Source organism: Ptychodera flava, chromosome 17, assembly GCF_041260155.1.
Source record: "Ptychodera flava strain L36383 chromosome 17, AS_Pfla_20210202, whole genome shotgun sequence".
Taxonomy (NCBI): Eukaryota; Metazoa; Hemichordata; class Enteropneusta; family Ptychoderidae; genus Ptychodera; species Ptychodera flava.
In genome coordinates, this window is record NC_091944.1 from 32439051 (window position 1) to 32459370 (window position 20320).

At 39.1% G+C, this 20320-nt stretch overlaps 1 protein-coding gene across 1 annotated transcript in view; it reads left to right on the plus strand.

Annotated features, from left to right (window-relative positions):
• The first annotated feature begins 681 nt into the window (after positions 1-681).
• The window catches only part of LOC139116088 (uncharacterized), a 71822-nt gene continuing 52183 nt past the window's right edge, over positions 682-20320 (plus strand). Inside the window, exon 1 of the mRNA XM_070678607.1 lies at positions 682-1031. The gene's annotated coding sequence lies outside the window, so the exon portion shown is untranslated. The remainder of the gene's footprint in view (positions 1032-20320) is intronic.

Here is a 20320-nt window from a genome sequence, read left to right on the forward strand (position 1 = left end):
TGTAATTTCGTATCGCTCCTTGTACTGTGTTTATAGTGATTTAACAGTACCTAAATAAATTACAGAAAAAGGAAGGTCAACAAAAATTCTTAAAAGGATCAAACTGGATGACAAAAATAGAAAAATCAAACAAACAGTAAAAAGTCGCAACCGAAAGGAAATGGCACGAAAAATAGAGGATACAAAATTTAATTTTCGTGAATCACACATAGAAATGCTGGAAATGTGAGCTCTGAACAAAGGCCACTATGCATGATGATTGGTCTTCCTATACATATGTTGCACTGGGAGGGGGAGCTTTGTTTACTGTAGGCGATAGATACCAATGTGGTGTTCATGTAGTTATATTTGTAGGATCAAAGTCCATGTATTTGTATGTATCGCGAACAATGTACTCTTTTTTGTACAATTCTGAAGCCAGATTAAGTTCTTCCATGTTATAGTGTCAGAGTTGATCGCTGTTAGTCGCCTGTAGTATCAGAGACGACATTGTCATCTTTTACGGATCCGGAACACAACAGGAACTAGTCGAATTCATTGCAAAATCAATTATCTACGCCAAACATTCGAATCTTCATATGGAAGTTCAAATCGACACAAAAGGAAACTTATCTTGATAAAGTCATTTTGAAGGGCCAGAGATATAACAGCAAACAAATTCTTGACACAAGGACGCACACAAAAACAACCGATACATTCCAGTTCCTACAAAAAAGATTCATGTCACCCTACAACCACGTGATGTCGTAAATATGTAATTAGGTTGACAGTGATCGACGACAGTGGCGTTGTTGAGTGAAACTGTAATTAGAACAGCCTATCGTTTTGCAAAGACAACCAAAAGGTGCCAAGTACATCTTCCATTAAAGTAGTAAAGGAAAGGATGTATAACTAATTGACGGGGTGCAGAACGTCGTTTCAGGCCAAATCAACGGTTTGCACACCTACAAGTTCTGTGTGAGCGCACGGCTGTCATGTCGGACACTTACATAGGATAGGAGATTGGCAAAGCTTAGTTGCAGATGTGTAAGGTAAGTAAAAGGTCATAAAATCTTAAAAGTAATACTTCACATATCCTCCTCCCAAACTTGACGTGGCTTAAGGCCTTGATATCGACAATTTAACAACCTGAGCATATAGTCTTCTAAGTTATAGTAGAGAACTTTGATAGATCGATTTCTATTTAATAAGATCAAGTTTACAATTAAAAGAGGAGATGGCCGAAAGAAAAAGAATTTAAATATTAATGGTGTAAACTGTGACACACAGGAGGAGGGTAACTGATTTCTGTAATTTTCTCATTTGCTGTAAAATCATCTTCTTAAAAGGGGCATGGGCGTGAGATTATGTCCCGTATATCTTTCGAAATTGGCGCGAAGATGCATTTTCACAATTCTTTGTTTTAATTAAATGGTGGCGCCATTCAGGTACCCGTATAGTATGAATTCTTATGATTATTCTAGTTGCCTTTGTGTACAAAGTTGGACAAAAGAAAGACGCTGGTAGGGTGCTTTTCATACTTTCACGGCTTGGATCTTAAACAATAGTGTTATGTGGGCAAACTGATAACTTGTACATTGTTTCTTTTCAAAAATTGGTAGAACTCAAAGCTATATTTATTGTACTTTCTAAGACGATTGAGCCGATAAAGAACTGTAAATGTATAAATTGAGGTTACTTTCGTGATAATGGGGATGCACTCGAGATTCTGATTTACACAGAGCCCCATCTCTCACGGAGGCCTAGGGTCGGCCGAGATAGGCCATGCCCGCAAGGCACAACAGTCAATAGACCTGGTCAAGTTCGAACCGTACATCTGTTGTCGCCGTATTTCTACGTTCTAGCTGCATTTGCCTTCATTTCAAAATTATTACAGTTTGTTGCTCGTAAAATTTGGGAGGGTCACTGTGTTACCTTGCAAACACTTTTGGAAGGGTACTATTTAAAGTCATTTTGAAAAACCAGGCCCTCCCTCCCTGTAATTTCTATCCAGTCTCTTAGTGTAGTAACCTTGGCCTCAACATGTAGGACACACGAACCGCAGGTCATTATTTTATGCATATAGAAGGCGCTGAATGATAATTTATCAGTGTAGAGTAGATGAACCGATAAAGTAAATTGCAGTGAAAATGCATCTATGTGTAGCTTAACGTAGAGACTCATGTTAAAAGGCCAATTAATAGCAAGTTTTTTAATTTCAAATTTAGAAAACCTAACACATGGTCTTTCTTTTGGTGTACCGGGAAATTCCTGAAATATTATTAAAATGGCAAACTATCAGCTACACAGCGTGCTATTGTTTTGACCGACCACGATAGTAAACATGCAGAGATTATGCACATTCTTCGCGGTTCAGTGCGCATGCGTGATCTTCAACGCAATACTAAGTGTTCTGAACTCGGCCGGTATCGGCAGGAGGCATTGGCAAACAAGTCCAGCATACACACCACAACCGACGCTCGCACTCAAATCCGTCAAAAACAGTCCGACCTTGACTCATACTGCGACAACAATCGAGAACGTACTGAGAAGCCTGATTTGGCCAAGGACGTCTCATTAGGCAAGATCGCAGACACAAAAGGATACGTGTCCAATTCAACAACAATGAAAGTATATAATAAAGTTGTGTTGTCTGAACTTGTCAATTACCTACACACTTTGCAGACTTCTGCTTGATCTTAACCCGAAGCAAACTAGAACTTCGAAGTGCCCAAACTATCATATTAACTATATAAGGTTAAGTTCACGTAAGGTAACATATACTCCGAAATTAGCAAGAACTTTGTATTCATGCTCTGTGGAATTTCATTAACTATCTGTAAGGTTCATGTTCACCGCTAGACAACAATTAGTACGGTCTGCATTAGTTGACTTACATAAGACTAAGGTTTTCTTTTATTTTAGCTGTTGCTGTTCATATGGTGGTGGGAATAGCGGTGCAGGGAATTTCAACTTACGACGAATAAAAAGTTGGCGATAAAATATAGTCGGTCATTCAAAGTTTGATTAGAAACAACTGCGAGAAAAATCTCCGAAATAGTAATGTGTGCGCTGGTATTGCAAGCCCAGTGCAACACTCCGATTATTAAGTAACTCCCATTATAACACGCCACATGCTCATTCCGTGTCGCGATTCGCCAGAATACGTCACGTGACGAGAAAATAGATACGTCTAGTCCCCATTGAATCGACAAAAGTGACGTCAGAGGGCATTTTTTGAAAGACTATTTCCCTAGGGAAATAGTCAACACGAAAGTGTCACGTGACTAAGTCCGAGGTGCAGGTGTCGTCTGCGCTTTTTGAATGATGGCGGGCGGTCACAGTGACGAGCCTTTAGCAAAACAGGCGAGATTTTGCATTCCGTCCGCAGAGGAACTTGAAGAGCTCATCAACAACAAAGATTCAAGTGCAACCAAAGATGTCATTCGGTATGCTAAGGACATTTTCGCTTCTTTCTGCGAAGAAACTAACACCACTATGGCCGCTGTGGAAAAATCGCCCGGTGAACTATGCTCGTTCTTGGGAACTTTCTATGCAGGGGTTCGGCAGAGTAACGCAGAGCTGTATTCCAGAAAATCAATGATAACTATACGGTGTGGCCTACAAGATACTTTCTGAGACAGTGTGGCATCGACATTATCAATAACGAGAATTTCAAGAAGGCGAATGACGTGTTTTCTGCAATGCTGGTGAAACTGAAAGTTGAGGGAAAAGGAGCGACTCAACACAAAGAACCGATAACAAAGGAGGACATGACAAAAATTATGCTGTCGTCTGCTCTTGATCGTTCAACACCACGGGGACTTCAAAACAAGGTATTTGTTGACATTATGATCTACCTTTGCAATCGTGGACGGGAAAACCTGCGCAACATGACCAAATCTCATTTAACCATCAAGACTGATTCGGTAGGCTTGAAATATGTATCATTTTGCCGAGATATGCAGACCAAGAATCATCGCGGTAGTGTCGAAGACGGAGAATTTAGCCAGTGTGGACGCATGTACGAGACGCCAACAAATTCGCTTTGTCCTGTCAGGTCATTCGAGCAATATTTGCAGAAGCTCAACCCCGACTGTCAAGCTTTGTGGCAACGGCCAACATCGTCGTTAAAAAAACCAAGATGTTGATATCTGGTACGACAACATTCTAGTCGGTAAGAATACCCTTGCGAACAAAATGAAAAAAAATATCCATGGAAGCCGAGTGTTCTCATATCTATACCAACCACTGTCTACGCGCTACCACTGTGACAACATTGGACGACCAAGGATTCGAAGCCAGACATATCATGGGAGTTAGCGGTCATAAATCAGAATGTAGTATCAGGAGCTACAGTAGAGTCAGCGAGCAGAAAAAGAGACAAATCAGCCAAGCACTCTCAAGTAACTTCCAAGATAATTCGCCTGTAGAGCAGGAACCGTCCTCGAGTGACCCTGTTCAACACCCAACCCCGTCTCTCGCTTCCTCGCCACGACGACAAAGTATTCAAGTCACGGACATGAATTCACCTGTCTTGCCGATCAATGTTCTATCTCAACTAGAAGTAACCCGTAGAAAAAAGACCATTAACTATCATTTTCATGGATGTGTTGTAAACATCCATAATAACTAGACATTCATGGATAGCATTGTCACTGCACGAAATAATACGTGCGTTCACTAGCCCGTGTTGGACACTGTTTCGGTCCCCAGTTCAATATTGTAAGCCTAATTATTTTAAAATTTCATGACATGTTACTGTTTAGAATACATTAAAGCACATAAAAACAATGATAACGTCATGAGCATGTGGTGTGTTATAAAACACCTATAACCTGGTCTTTATTCGGGCTATAGCGCCCGTTTATTACCCCTCGCGGCCGTGCGTTACCAGATTGAAACACATCGCTATTCCCCTCGGCCCATCATCGAATGTTGCAGCCCTTGCTGTACATCTAGCGCTGAATTGCATTTAAACTAGTTTTGTTCAAAGTCTTTCACTTTAGGAATACATCCGTAATTTTACTGTGATACTCTGAAGTTCTACCACATACGTGTTCTTAGACAGTTAAAAATGTACGACAGCGAGGACCTCTCCCGCCATATCTTCTGACTTTTTCCATGATTAGAAGGATTGCTAAGGTGACAGGAATGAGGAATGATAGGCATACTTTTTCATACTAGAACAGTTTCATCTGTTTTTCTTCCTTCCAGTACACATGACATCATGTCGGCATTCGAGAAATAACTACAGCGAACGTAAAAGCAATATCTCTATAATACATGTATAAAGATTCATCGCTTTATTACTACATCTAGGTGAAGAAAATGTAATTGTTGTCCTCCCTAGCGAGCAACCTCGACAATGTCTTACACTCCAGCAAAAATGATTTTTCGGCCGAATATAGTCCAAATGTCATGGCGATGTATAAGACGGAATCTAAAATTTTCTAAAGGCCGATAGCTTCAATGTACGGAACGTTTGTAAGCTGAACTAATGATCTTGCCAAATCGTAAAAAAGTTTTACAAGCGTAAAAGGGGTGGATTGGACATCTAAAGAAATATTATCGCTGCCATGAATGGAACGCTTGTCAGTCCATTTTTCACTTTGTTTATAGCTGCTCTATCTATACTTTTTGGTCTTTACGTAAATTGCACCTACAAGTCAAAAATGTTGGCGGGTCAAACCTCCGAATATGTGTTTGTGCTTCTAACATTTTTCACGAACACATAGTGAAAATAGAGCAATATTTGGGCGTAAAATGTTGTTAACTGTTCCGTCCTTGGTAACGATTAGAGAACAATGTCTTACATTTGGCTAACATAAAGCTGCGTTCACAAATAACGCTTGGGGGAGGGGCTGGAGGAATCGCGATGGAAATCGTATGTTATCCCCAATCATTACCCTTAGAACAATTCAAATTCCACCTTTATATGATCCAAATTTTTCAACCCCCCTCCCAACTAAATATCCGAAAAGGATGTGTGCGCAGAAAAAAATAAACATGTATCGCGCCATTCCGCTCCCAGATGTTAAACACTACCTGTTATTAGCAGTTTGTAAGGTCATATTTCGAAGGCGAGTTCTTAAACTGATTCATTTTTAAACGCATCAAGTAACTTTTCGAATTTATAAGTCTAAGCAAACCTGAGTCAATCCAATGATGGCCTGGTCCCTTGCTCCTGCCGAAATCGGAGCACACACTTTACAATCATGACAGAGTGGGGAAATCGTGAATTCTGGCTAGCTGTCTTATTGTAAAAAAAAAACTGAACACAGTGACACACCAAAACTTTGTTTCAAAAGTACAAGACATATATGAATTCGATGCTACTAAAATTGATAATACTGGAAGGTTAAAATATTCCATCAAATAAAAGTTTTAATCTTTGAAATTTTGGGTGTCACAATGGCAAATTTGGTTAAAAAAATAAGTAATTCCATTTCGTCATATATGTTTTTATTTAGACTTTACTGTTCAAAGTTTGCCTTTGTGTTAATTTATGATGAGAATGTGAAAATGTAGAAAATCAAGTATGGTGACCCTATCTTTTTTCTTTGATATTTGATTATTCTCATATACAATAATTCAAAAATTCCCGATAACTTTCCAAGTCTCCTGGTCTTCCATGTGTTGCTCTTTGGCTTGACATTGGGTACAAGTATGTTTCACTGTCAAGAGCGTCATTTGCCCCAAACTCTTCTTCAACTACCATGTACATCAGAGTCAGAGCTATCTCTATCACCGCTCAGGTATGCAGTTACAGTGACACTGCAGTAGCAGGGCGGAACCTGACAGTGACATTGCCCGCAGGGAGTACACTACCTGTATAAACTTTGTAACAAGATTTTTGTTCAGTTTATCCAACTGTGTTCTCGTTCTACTCCCTGCAATATGTTGAACTGTCAAGTATTCCGCTTGCTAACACAGCCTGTGTATCACTGACAACTGACTGTCAGTCTGGATTGTAATTAATTTCTCACCTAACACATATTTGTATATACAGGCTTTGTTGACAAAATGAATATTTTGTGTTTGAGGATGCTGTACGGAAACAGCAAGAAACTGTAGTTGATATATTGCTCAGAAATATTGCAAAGTCATCAAAAATTGGAGCTTCTACCCTGTTACTAGGCTCAAGTTTTGTTTTTTACGACAAATCATACATGTTTAGATTTTTTCAAGATGTGACAAAATGGTTCTATATTTTATTAAACATTACAACAATTGGATGACATAACAATGGTATTCATTTTTTACTCATTGAATTACCTAAAAAAACTTGGAAAATGTAAAACGTAATCGGGAACCAAAACATTTTTAAGTCACCCCCTGCAGGCAGAGCAAAATTTTCAAGTGCCCCTCTAATATTTCCGAAATTTTCTACTCCCCCTTGAATTCCTTCCCTGACCATTTTTTGTGAACGCAGCCTCAGGCCAGAACCATTCTTTTATAAACAGGGTGTGCGGACTATATGGCAATATCACACCTGTTGACGCCGGAGGACAGGAATTAAATTTTCACAAGCTTTGCGCAAAGCGATAAAAATCCTTCCAAATCCTACCAGGTGGTATTGATGTCTTTTACAACAGTTACGCCCTAATTGCGTCAGATTTAGATCGTTATCCGATTACTATTGAAATGAGCACAAGGGCATAGAAACTTGCCATGCTTACACTTGCGAAGAATTTACAATGAACGGAATGTTTTTCAATTGATAGTTGCCCGACCTTCCTTTTTTGTCCCTGAGCAAATTGAAAAGGTCGAACAGGCGCAAAAATTGGAGGACCAGACCTTCAATAAATTGTACCGTGTCCTAAACATGTGTCACCTTACCATTTATCTTGCTGAATAGTAGCTCTGTTTTCATGCCTTAGACCATGAACGACATGACATTTCAAACTTAATGTGTTCTATATGACATTTGACCTTTATTCGGCTGAAAACTCATTCTTTCTGGAGTATAAGACATTATCGAGCTTGCTCACCAAGGAGGACAAAAATTTGTCTTCACCTAGATGTAGTAATAAAGCGATAAATCTCCGTACATCTTTTAAAGGTATAGTACCTTTACGTTCTCTGCAGTGATTTATCGAACGCCGATATGATCTCAAGTGCACAGAAAGGTAGAAAAACAGATAAAACTGTTCTAGTGGGAAAAAGTATGTGTCAAAGAAAATGAATAATATGCCTATCCTTCATCTTGCTGTGGGTCTATAGCTGTGGAGTTTTCAGACGGGATTTCTGCCTTTTACTGGCTGGTTTTGACTTTTACGACTTTAAACCTCACCCTTTGCGCAAGTTTGTACGACAATATTTCGGAAAACTTCGATGATCTCCAAATTACAAAATGTAAACACTCATCGACAGCTTGGATATTAGGGACTCACCACGATCAGAAATCCGCTCAAAATTCACTGATATATTACCTTTTTTCTAGCTTTACCCGACTTTACTACCCGGAGACCGTCATTTTGCTAGCGTAAAACTGTTGGTCGAGGCTAATTGCAGGGCGTAACGATAAGTTGACCTCTCAACTTATAAACACAAACTGAGAGAGATTATGGCCGGCATCTGCGCCCAATGAACAACCACAGATCCTAGGACTCACCTTTTATTCCCAAAGTAAAAGTTTGACTTCAGTTATGTGAGTCTGGCAATGTCCAGAAGACGAACAATGCGATGGTCATCGATATCACTCGTTGAATTTATACTCAGTTTGTGTTATAAGTTGAGAGGTCACCCTTAAGTCATTGTAGCCAACATAATCTCATGTGCACAGAAAGGTACAAAAACAGATAAAACTGTTCTAGTGTGAAAAAGTATGTGTCAAAGAAAATGAATAACATGCCAACATGGGGGCGAATAAGCCTGTCACCTTAGCAATCCTGCTATTAACCATGGAAGAAATCAGAAGATATGGCGGGATAGGTCCTCACTGACGTAGATTTTTAACTGTCTAAGAACACGTACATTGTAGACCTTCAGAGTATCACAGTAAAATTGCGGATAAACTCCTCCAGTGAAAGACTTTGAACAAGACTACTTCAAATGCATTTCAGCCCGCCATAAACGGCAATTGCTGCAACATTCGATGACGGACACGGACTGTCATCGATGGCGTGTACCGAGAGAGTATCGTGGGAGTTACGGAATCAGAAGGTTGCGCTTGGCTTGCAAAATCAGCGCACACATTACTTTTTCGGAGATTTTTCTCGCGGTTAGGGGGGATGGATTATTTTTTGTCGACGTCAAAAAGTGGCTACCCCCCCCCCCCCCCATTCCAAATTTCAAAAACAGAGTGATCCCCCTATTCCAACTTTCAAAAACAGGGTGACCCCCTGCACGCGATAAAGGTAAAACAAAAGGTGGAAAATAAATTTAATAATTCAGTGTGTGTGTGTGTGTGTGTTTATGTGTGTTTATATATATATATATATATATATATATATATATATATATATATATATATATATATATTGGTCATTCGGTGTTTCAATATAACTGTTGCCGTGGCAGTTGTATGATAGAAACTTAAAAGTGTCAATTGTAAGGTTCGAACACTGTATTTTGAATGAGCTGTGAATGTACTCCACTCTATTTATGGATAACCAGATGTCCAGAATTTTTGTAAGAAAAATATGATTGTAAAATATTAGTGCATATTGCTTTCTAATACTGAATTCTCATAGAAGAAATAGTAAACTATCAGTTAAATTGTCATGCTTTTCATATGAACTGCAGATTTCATAATGCAAGGTATCAGTTATACCTTGCTGGTGCGTTCGTTGTTGACTTTGTCAAATTTAATCCGGTGATAATCTGGTGAGAGCGTCCACAGATTAGTAATTTACCCTTGATTACTTTGGCTAATTAGGCACTCAAACTCATCAGATAATAGACGCAGCATGTCGATAAAACGTATACGCAAGATTGTCAAGGGCAGTGCTAAGTTAAGACCGAAACACCAAAGGTTGGTAGAATATATCTTTATTAGCGATACAACGAAACACCTACCCACCCCTGGGGACGGACATGTAGACAATCCCCTGTGACTAAACCGCGAACAATAAACATAATCTCTGCATGTTTACCAAAGATATCAAGGTCAGTAATCCGGGATTGTAAAGAAAAAAAAAACAATAGCACTTGGTGAAGCTGATACTTTGCCATTTTAGTAATATTTCAGGAATTTTCCGGTACGATGTGAAACAACTCTGTTCGCCAAAAGGAAATCTATGTGTCAGGGGTGCGAAACTTGAAGTTAAAAAAATTGATAAAATTGACCTTTTAACCTGAGTCGCTACGTTAGGCTTCAAACAGATGCATTTTCATTCCAATTTACTTTATCGGTTCATCTACGCTGATAAATCACTATTCAGCACCTTGTATACTCATGAAATGGTGACCTGCAGCATGTGTGTCCTACATGTTGGGGCCAAGGTTACTACACTGAGGGATTGGATAGAAATAACAGGGAGAGAGGGCCGGTTTTTCAAAATGACGTGAATAAGTGTCCTTTAAAAGCGTTTGCAAGGAAAAACCGTGACCCTCCCAAATTTTACGGGCAACAAACACTGACCCTCCTCCTGTGTGTCACAGTTTACATCAATACTTTTGAACCCTTTTTCTTGTAGCCATCTCCTATTTTAATTTTTAAATTGATCTTATCATATCTGCAACTAAGCTTTGCCAATCTTTTATCCTATGTAAGTGTACGAGAGGGCTGGTGTGTATTTAACGACGGCTGGTAGGGTACCAAGATGCACAGCTGAATTTTCGGGTAGCTGCTGACCATTGACCCTCATGTTATCCTGTAACTCATTAATTTGTGTATATCTAATTCTGGGCTACCCAATTAAGCTTTAGATCTGATTTTTGGTGGAATGTGATTGTTATGGAAGGGAAACTTTGCTGCAAAACTCTCATGTGACCAGAATGACCTTTGAACTCGATTCACAAGATGCATATTAATCAGTAGCTGCAAATATTACAGCATGCATACTTGGTGAAGTGAATGACTTTATATGGTGAAACATATTATCGCACTCTGTCCGTTAACCTCATTGGCTATGTGGATGTCTAATTATAGGCTTGCCCATCTGCACTTTGATATCCCGAAACCCGGCCATTGCTGCCATGCAGCTGTATTCTGTTATAAATATTATAGGGAAAGGAGCATGGAATGTGCTTAATCAAGACATTATTTCTCTGGGTATATTAGACTCGAAAAGAAACATGTACTTCTTATTCAGAAACAATGGCCCTCCTCCCTAGAAATTCTGCCCAGTCCCTTACTGTAGAAAAAAGTAACCACACATATCGCAGGTCATCACTTCATGCATTAACAGGCGCCGTTGAAGCCCTAATGGTATTCATTTGTGTCTACAGATGAATCGATAAAGTAAATTTTGATGAATATTATGAAAAACTGAAAGTTATTTATATATGGGCTTCAGTAAAAGATGTTTCTTGATTTCATGCTGCCGCTATTAGGGCCCGCTGTTGATTTCGTGTAAGCGAGAGTATCTGCTACTGAATATGTTGAATTAGCCATCTATCATTTGAAGTACAAAAATGTGATCGGAGTTGTCCGTATAGCTTGTCTCGAATCCGCTTTAGTGTACGATTGATCTGGAAAGGTTTCATCCATTACAGAGACAGATACAGGGTTTTTGCTAAGGGGCTGCACAGAAATTACTGACGTGGTGTTTTTTAAACAGACGCAGCGCGAAAAATAGTGACCCTTCAAAAGCTTTCGCTAGAAAAAGAGAGACTCAAAAACAATTTTTGTGCCCAAAATACAGTGATCCTTCCCTGCGTGCAACAGTCCGTATCAATAATATCTTAAATTGCTTGACATATAACTTTTCATTTGACCCTGAACTTTCAAAGAATACCTTTTAACGTTTACAAATAATCGCTAGAGTTAAATTCCGAAATCATGTTTGTTGTTCACATCTACTATTTCAAACACCCCATTCTCATCACATATATTGATATCAACGGTCAAACATTTATTAAAGCACAAACTTAGTTAGCTTTGTATTCTGTTGTAAATATTTAGAGTTTCCTCCTACAGTAGAATGTATAGTGAATCAATGTTTCGGTGAAATTCTACTGAAAATGAAATTTCTTGCACACACATGCACTTATCACCAATCTTGTCTAATCAAGTACATTAATAGTCGCGCCAGCGGCTAACTGACAACGCACGGGGAATCGCTCGTACACGTGGCACGTCGCAGCCACACTCGTTCGGAATACGGGGGGATTACATATAATTATCCACCTTGTCGCTGGTACAAAAGATCATTAATATCACGCATAAAAAATAGAAAAGGGGAGAAAACTGTCGTGCATATGAACGGGGGGGGGGCATTCGCAAAGAATGCTGGGATTGAATTTTAGAAAAGCACCCCTGTGTCAATAACTAGATTCAAAAATTACCAGTTTTTAGACGGAACACTGTAGTTTTCAGCTTGCAAGTGGAAGGTGGACAGTGAGGTTACCATTGCAATGATAATGATGGCATGATATGTCCCTTGTTTAACACAACAGGCTGTTATCATGGTAAAAATTGCCACTTTTTGTCCAACATTTTTACACAATACAGAAAATCTATACCTGCACTGCTGCAGGGTTTGACGTCGTGTTCGTACGTGAACTGCCTTCATCAGAGGGAAATAGGGCATTGTTGTCATACAAACAGTGTGTGAAGCTCACACAAAATCTCTACTGGCCAAGCGGGCCAGCAACTTTAGAAAATCACTGGCCCTGAAGGAAATCAACTGGTCCGATCCTCAAGTCAAATCCAAACATAGAGCAGATTTTTTACCCGCGCTCAGTATAGGGGCCAAGTAACTTTAATCGAAAAAATAAAAAGACACCACTTCTCAAACTGATTTTGTGCCTTTCAAATTATTTAGAGGAAAGCAAGTGAAGATGACTATCAAAACCAAAAGTTTGGGCAACTGATCTCAGTGCAAAAAACATATGAAATTAGTGAAAGGTTAAGCACAAACACATAAAACATTTCTATTTCTTAAAAAGTCGTTAACAACAAGTATTTCTACTACTTTGAGAAAACGAGCTCAAGCGTGGGCTTGAAATATGTGCAAACATGAAAAACTAAGCGTCCAGAACTCCGATCAGGGATGGGTATAAGTTTTGGCACCACAAACACCGGATCACACACAAATAGAGTCATTACAACAGTTGACTCTTTCAAAAACAATTCTGGCTTCTCCTCTTTGAGGGAAGATAACTATCATCAAATTCAAGGAAGGGAATACAAAAAACTAGGGCAACTGATTAACCCTTTCAGGGCTAAACCCCTATGTATAGGGGTTGCTGTGGTAAGTTACCAGAAAGTCAGGCCTGAAAAGGTTAAGAGAAAAAATACTGAACTGTCAAAACCCACGTGAAAAGATGAATCACAAAAATGTAATCCTTTACAGGTGACCAAGGCAAATGGCCATCAAGGTCAAGTTACAATCACGGCGCGATTTTGCACAATGTTTAAATATCGGACGTTTACTTTCCAGTGTCGAAGTTTGACGTCAAAAATATTTCTGTCATACATAACAATCTATACACCGTTCTAATATCGGTACTGGACCATACAAGAATGACTCGCCTTCTGTTGTGGCACGCCGGGTTTGCGAAGTTGCCGATATTTTACTTCAGGCTGCTACCTATCGGCGATTTTGGGACTCTAATAATCGATACTGGACAATTCTAGAATGACTTGCCTCGATACATGAAATCAAAGATATTTACTTGATATTTATTGGCTGTGACTCTAACGTCGATACTTAGTATACAGTGACTTGCCTTGTGACTCTTGCACGTGTGTGGTGGCGGGGTTAAAAGTGTAAAGGCCAAAACCAGCCCGTAAAAGACAAAAATCCTGTCCGAAAAAACCACAACTATGGACCCACAGCTCGTGACTCCAATATCGATACTAGTCAACCCTAGACTTTTAAATCGCGGGCAAATATCCAATGAATATCGGAGATTTTACCACCTAACAGATCTTGACAAGCCCGACTTCCTCAATCCGATCCTAACTTCGATACTTGACGATTCTATACTTGTCAAATCGCGGGTAAATATTCGATAAAATATCGGGGTTTCACTTGTACCTTGCAGATTTGGCCCCGCGGTCTCGCCAAGCCCAATTTTCGTGGTCCAACTCTACTAGACTTGTCTAAAACTGAGGGTACATATCCTATGTTGGAGATTTCACCACCTCACTTACCTGACCAAACAATGCTAGTTTCTATAACGTGTTGTCCAGTAGCTGTAAACATCCGATATCATATAAAAGTGCAATGTCGCGGCGCAGTGTCTGTCTGTGAGCTTTTGCGATTTTCACGTTTTGCAAATCTCTTAAAAGAATAAATTTCTTTTCTTTGAATAATTTTGTCAGGTATTTAGCTTAGCAAAACATTTGAGTTACCTCCTTTCCATATAGTGAAAGTTACTGGCCCGCGTCTTTAGGAATAACAGGACATCTTTCAAGAGTTACTGGCCCGGCATAAAAATAACTGGTCTTGGGCCATCGGGTTAGCGTGAATTTCGCACGCTGCATACAAACGTATATAGCAAGTAACAATTAATTCTATTTTATCATGAATCAATACAAATAACATTGCCAATCTTAATCCCTGGCGCGACACCAAAGGCTGAGCCCTATATAATATTAGCAATGATTAAGCGTCTATAAATACACAGATTTAGCTAGTTTTGTATTGGAAGGAAAAAGTTATTGATAGCTTCATTATAGACTACAATTTATAGTGAATCAGAATTTCGGTGAAATTCTTAAAACAAATTTATTACACACACATGCACTTGTAACCACCCTAGTCTAATCCATGTATATTAATGCACAGTTTTAGCAAATTTTTCATGTGTAAAATGTCATTCACGGTTTTCTCATAGGCTTTTATGATGTTGATCAACATATTTTGTCTAATTCTTAAATCAAATTTCTTGTAGCCATATGTACTTATAAAAACATTATTATTACCGTGTACATTTATATCAGTTATCAAACATCTGAAATTCACAGATATTGATATTTTTGATATTTTTAGAAGCACTATATAGGCCACATTTTGACTTCTTCTAGTTATTATGTTGCACAAAAATGATGACCTTCCGAAAAAGCATGCGTGAAATTTCATGATTCTTCAAAAACGCTTGTGCGGAAAAAAGCGTCCACTTCCCCCACAAATACAGGCCCACCTCCTTGTAATTTCTCTCCAGTCCCTGAGACTCGCTGGAATATTATGTCAACGTTTGCCTTCATGACTTGTGTGGTACCACGATTATCTGTATCGGTAAACCTTAGCACATCTTCTTCTGCCAACGTGGTCCAAATTAAATCGAAATTCGCTGTAGACAGAAGAATTACACTGGGGCGGTTACTCTGCCTAGTTGATAGGGGTTCGGCCTTCGGCATCACACTTCGATACCGGACCTTCGATCGACTATCCAAGCAACGCTGCACACACACACACACACACACACACACACACACACACACACACACACACACACACACCTGTGTATACAGGCATGTACAAATTGCCAAAGTCTAACACGTATAAGAGCAGCGAACCGTACCCCGAAAATGGGCGATTTTCTCGCAAAATGACCGGCAGGAATACAGGTCTCACATCCAGACTCCTGCAATACCTATTATGAGGTCGTTTCTACCGAATTGGCAGAAGTGCGTGCAGCTCGCTGGGTAGGAAGTATTGCTTTTACAGACTCGAGTATTTTGTGGGCTTGGAGCTCGACCTATGTCCGTAGCAGTGATAAATAGAGGGTGATTGATTTCACAGGGGTAGATGAAAGCCCTGGGGTGGGGAGGAGGGTTTTTTGTGCAACGGTTTACCTTATTTTATTTTATTAATTTTGACTGTGATATTTCAAATAAAGTTCAACTCCAAACCGTCTGACTGCTTCCTTTATTACTACAAGTAATTTTATTAATTTTGACTGTGGTATTTCAAATAAAGATTTCGACTCCACACCGTCTGACTGCTTTATATATATTACCGACAAGTCCTTATCTCCTCTTCAACTTGTGTATACACCACTGTAATTGCTCCGGAACATTGCCAACTTGCTAATCCGCTGTCGGTATCAGCGGATTAAGTGATTGGGTAAACACCACAGTCGTCCCACGCACATTAAAATAAGGAAAGGGTTGAAGATCACAGACACAGTGTCACGATGTCGTCCGTAAAACTAGTGGACGCTTAAAATATTCATGAATTCGTAAATAAACAGGAAGGTAAACAACTTATTATTCACAAATAAACGGTAAAGGAGCTCCCTAGTGACCGGCCATTGAGAGAAATTACTGAAAAAAGTCGAAAACCTAAAAGCCACAACCTCGCGACCGGTCGTGTAGACAAATGTTGGCAAAAATTCAACACTTTACACTTACAATTACGACCTCACGATCGGTCGTTGAGAAAAATTACCCGGAAAAAAGTCAAAGCCTTAAAGCCATAACCTCAAGACTGATCATTGAGAAAATTTCGGGCTAAATTCAACACTATATAGCCACGACCTCATGACCGATCGTCGAGAAAAATTATCGGGAAAAAAGTCAGACACAAAGCTTAAAAGCCGTAACCTCATGACCGATTGTTGAGAAAATGTCGGGAAAAATTTAGCACTTTACGGCCACGACCTCAACCGGCCGTGGACAGAAAATGAAGTCGAATACCTGAAAGCCACGGTCGTTGAGAAACTTGTCGTGAAAATTCAACACTTTACAGCCACGACCTGGCGCGATCGGTTGTGGAGAGAAAATATTGGGAAAAAATCGGAAACCTGAAATCTACGACCGTAGACGCTTAAAATATTCTCCTTGAGAGAAATTGAAGCTCCTTGTCTGTGATGAAATCAACTAGGCTACCGTCCCACCGATCAGGAGAGAAAATGTAGAAAAGTTAAAAAGTCAATAGAAACAGCCATGTGGAGAGACAGCTCAGAAAAAAATTAAAATAAATCTGAACGGCCTGAAGGAGAACAGCAACCTTTACGTTACAAAATTTTTGATGACATAGATTAAGTTTCTGACTGCATTTTCCTACCCTAGGACTTTAAAAAGCTAAGTCCATGCTTTTAGCTCATTCATATTATGTTCTGCCGTCGTTGAGTTGCGTGTTTGAAGAATGATAATGGTGGAAAGTGCATAACAATACAGCGAAAATATATAAAAGTCAGCGTGGACCCTCTGTTGTGCCGCGCAACAACCTAAACGCAGCCGCTGACGTTTTTACAGACAGAATACATAGACGATGTATCAAATACCATGAAATCGTTTTTATTGAAAAGGCGTGCTTGCAGTACCAGCACCTTAACAAACAAAAAACTGAACTTATTATATATATATATATATATTTATAACACGCCACATGCTCATTCCGTGTCGCGATTCGCCAGAATACGTCACGTGACCAGAAAATAGATACGTCTAGTCCCCACCGGATCGAAAAAAGTGACGTCAGAGGGTATTTTTTGAAAAGCTATTTCCCTAGGGAAATAGTTTTGACCAAATTTGGAAAAGTGCCCGGTCACGTGACCGTAGTGTCGTCTGCAGCTTTGCAACAATGGCGGGTGACTGGAACGTGATGTGCGTCCGGGATAGGTGACGACACATTCTCTAAAACAGATTTTCCAACATTTTCCAACATTCCAACAGCGTAGGAACTTGAACAGCTCATCGACGGAAAAGATTAAAGTGTAACTAAGGATGTCGCTAGGTATGCTTAGAATATTTTTTGAAAGAAAGTGGTACCACGTACAACTGAAACCGCTGTACATCGCCAAGTAAACTTGTCACAATGGATTGTTGCGGTGCAAAATATCAAAACACATTAAAAACTATATAACAATACAACATGAGCATGTTGTGTGTTATAAAACACCTATAGCCTGGTCTTTTTTCGGGCTATAGCTCGTCTATTACCCCTCGTGGCCGTGTGTTACCAGAAACACATCGCTATACCCCTCGGCCTACGGCCTCGGGGAATAGCGATGTGTTTCTGGTAACACACGGCCCCTCGGGGTAATAGACGGGCGCTATAGCCCTCATGACCAGGCAATAGGTGTTTAATATATAATGTCCATACAAATAACAAAGACAAAAGAAACAAAGACCCGGGGAGGTAAAACTGAGAAAAATCATTTCTCTTGCCCGTACTATTTCTCACACAATTCGTACATTTCTCTGTCGTACTATTTCAGTTTAGCTTGTTTCCAATGACTATAGACATGCTATGACAAGCTTTAAAAAAGGCAAAGTCGAACAAAAAATGTAGACATCTGCTATGATTCAAATCTGGCTATAGCCACGCTATTTTTAAAATTCATCTTCTGAAGCAAGACTTATTTCCAAAATGTGCTTTTTCCAAATGCTTCTTCCACAAAATTAATATCTATTTGGTCTTCTTTTTCTCCGTCCATAAGTTGTCGAATGTCCATAAGTTGTCGATTTCAGATGCTAAAATATTGACAAAAAGTAGAAGGTCCTTTGTCATCAGTCTGTTTTCGAAATTCTATAGCGGATGATGCTATAAATGAACATGACAGAACGTTTGTTTAGATTAATTGGTGATCTTGCTTAATGGTTTGTTTTTTGTCACTTCTTGCTTCGTGCAAATATCTTAAAAATGATGTACGAGCACTAAAATTGGTGGTTTAGAAATCAAAAAGAATTTTACTACCATGAATGGAACGTTTGTCCGCTTTATTTTTCCATTTCTAAATAGTTGCTTTATCTCACCCCTTGGTCTATAAATAAGTTGTACAAGCAGGCAAAAATAATGGGCGGAACAGAGCTCCAAATATGTTTTTCATGATCGGAACATTTTACATCTTTTTCAAGTGTAGCTGTGTTTTTAATTTGTGTCCCTCAAATGGTTACAAACATAAACAATAAGCACGTGCTTCTTACTTTTTATCTTAAATAAGCAAGGGTCATTCCTCTATGAGCATGGTGTGTTAACTGTATGGCAATATTAAAAACTTGCTTAAGTAAAAGGACAGGAATTAGATTGTCACAAGATTTCAACACAATGATAAATCTCCTTCAAAATCTTACAGAGGTATTTTTGCCCATTCTCATTCTATTTTAACAAAGTTGATATCCTTCACAACATTTGAACCCTAATTGCGTCAGATTCGGATAATTATCCGATTACTTTTGTATGAGCACAATGATATGGTAACTTTTAAATATGCACAGTAAAGTAGATTACAGATAAAACAATCGTTATATGACAACGTATGTCTTGAGAAAATAAATCACTTGCTAAGAATTTTACAGTGAAGAGAATGTATTTCAAATTGATAATTGCCAAACCTTCACTTGTTTGTCCTTGAGCAAATTGAAAAGTTCGTAAGGGCGATAAAAATGCAGGACAAACTTTCAACTAATTGTACTTGTCCTAATAATGTATCACCTTAGCCATTTACCTTGCTGAATAGTAGCACTGTTTTCGTGTTTAGTCCATCAACGACTTTGCCTCTTAATACTTAATGTGTCCTGTATGACAGTTCACCTTTATTCGGCCGAAAGGTCCTTCGAGCTTGCTGTCCAAGGAGGAAAAACATTACATTTTCTTCACTTACATGTAGTAATAAAGTGGCAAATCTCCATGCATCTATAACAGAGGCAGTACGTTTACGTTCCCTGTGGTCATTTATCGAATGCCGACATGATGCCATGTGCACAAGAAGGTAGAAAAACAGATAAAACTGTTCTAGAGTTAAGAAGTATGAGTCAAAGAAAATTAATATTATGACTTACCTTCCTCATGCCGGGAGAATAAACCTGTCACCTTAGCAATCCTTCTAATCATGGAAAAAATCAGAAGATATGGCGTGAAAGTTCCTCACTGTCCTAATTTTTTTAACTGTCTAAGAACACATACATTGTAGAACATAAGTGTATGGCCTGACAAAACATTCCTTTGCAATTAAATCATTCTTGGCGCCAAATTTGGTCGAAGTCGCAATAACTGAGAAGTAGTCACCCGAATAACCCTGGTTATTGCCTGACACGATTGAAGATCATAATTGAAAATCATAACCAATCACAAAACTTAATGAGGTAGTTGTTGGCTAAGTATAGACTCTTTTTTACAAAATATTATCAGCTTTGCGAAATTTTGACGGCCCGTGTGACAGTCCGTCGTCTATTACACAATTTTTGGGGGCCCGTTGTATTTTTCGTAGAAAGTTGGATTGGCGGCCAAGCCTCTGATGCATTAGGGAATCTCTCCAATATGACAGTGCGTCC